Here is a 1,851-nt window from a genome sequence, read left to right as displayed (position 1 = left end):
AGCTGAACAGGCTAGGGCTGTTTTCCCTGGAGCGTCAGAGGCTGAGGGGTGACCTTATAGAGGTTTACAAAATTATGAGGGGCATGGATAGGATAAATAGACAAAGTCTTTTCCCTGGGGTCAGGGAGTCCAGAATTGGAGGGCATAGGTTTAGGGTGAGAGGGGAAAGATATAAAAGAGACCTTAGGGGCAACGTTTCATGCAGAGGGTGGTGTGTATAAGGAATGAGCAGCCAGAGGATGTGGTGGAGGCTGGTACAATTGCAACATTTATGAATAGGAAGGGTTTGGATGGATATGGACCAGGTGCTGGCAGGTGGGACTAGATTGGGTTGGGATATCTGGTCGGCATGGACAGGTTGGACCGGAGAGTCTGTTTCCATGCTGTACATCTCTATGAATCTATAAGACCTTTCCTATAGCAAGGAGACCAGAACTGAATGCAGTATTGAAGAAGTGGCCTCACTAATGTCCTGTACAGCCACAACATGACATCCTAACTCCTATATTCAAAGACTTTTTATGATCAATTTAATTTCAATTCTTATGAACAGGGCAACCCCACACCCTCTGTCAATCTGCCTGGCCTTTCATTAGAATGTACACCCTTGGATATTTAGTTCCCAGCTCTTTACCCCTTGCAGCCATGCATCTCTGATACTAACATCATATCCAACAATTTACTTCTGCATTACAAACTCATTTACCTTGTTTCATGTACTGCATGCATTTAAATATAACATCCTCAGTCCTGCATCGACTGCCCACTTTCTCATAATTATCCCCTTGTCTGCAGTGCCTGAAGTTAGATTTCTGACCCTTTTCATACTGTCCTTTTACTTGGTTCTGGAAACTTTAGTAGCTTCTGTAACTTTAATGAACCCCATCTCTTAACATTTTCCATAAATTTCCCTGAAACTAAACCCACTCCCCCCCCCCCCCCCCCCCAATGTGTTACTTTGATCATTTCTGAGCTGGTTTCAGGAAACTGCATATCTGATCCAAGCATATAATCACATTACTATTCACTCATATTTTATATTGTGCTCTGATACACTAAATCTCTTTTGTTTAGCACCATTTTATACTCCTTCAGTAGATCAGTTTACTTCAAATGATTTTATACTGTATTCGATTGTAATGGGCAAAATTCTTTTTGGACCATATAGTGATGAATGACATGTTGGTCTATACATAACAATGGACAGTGATGTTGGACTCTACAGTGACTGCAGACAATGATGTTATACCATATAGTGATCATTGATATGTTGGTCTATATAGAAACAATAGACAGTGATGTTGGACCATATAGTAACTGTAGATGGTGATACCAGACTATACAGTAACCTAGACAGAGATAATGGACAATACAGTGACAATGCTGTTGCAACATCCAGTGACCATTCAGAGTGATTTTGGACTGCACATAGACAGTGAGATTGGACCACTCAGTGACCATGGACATGTTGGTCTGTGCAGTGACCATGAATATTGCCACTGGACTATACAGTGATCAAGGACAGTGACAGTGAACTGTACAGTGATCATAGACAGTGACACTGGACCATAACAGTGACCAAGGTCAATGACACGGAATTGTACAGTGACAGTGTACTCATGGACAGTGACACCGGACCATACCGTGACCATGGACAGTGACAGTCAACTGTACAGTGACCATGGACAGTGACACTGGATCGCACATTGATACTCTGTCACGCTGAGCAGAGATGTTGCCGTCTGCGCGCATGCGCTGTGCTTCACGCTCCTCTTTCCCCTGAAGGGGGCGGTGGTATTCACGCGCATGCGCAAAACTGATTGCAGCGGGGTGGCGGCCATTTTGTGGGAC

The sequence above is a fragment of the Chiloscyllium plagiosum genome, unplaced genomic scaffold (genome assembly GCF_037043375.1).
Source record: "Chiloscyllium plagiosum isolate Xiang-an unplaced genomic scaffold, Cpla_swu_hap1 HiC_scaffold_16, whole genome shotgun sequence".
Taxonomy (NCBI): Eukaryota; Metazoa; Chordata; class Chondrichthyes; order Orectolobiformes; family Hemiscylliidae; genus Chiloscyllium; species Chiloscyllium plagiosum.
This window is presented reverse-complemented; position numbering follows the sequence as displayed.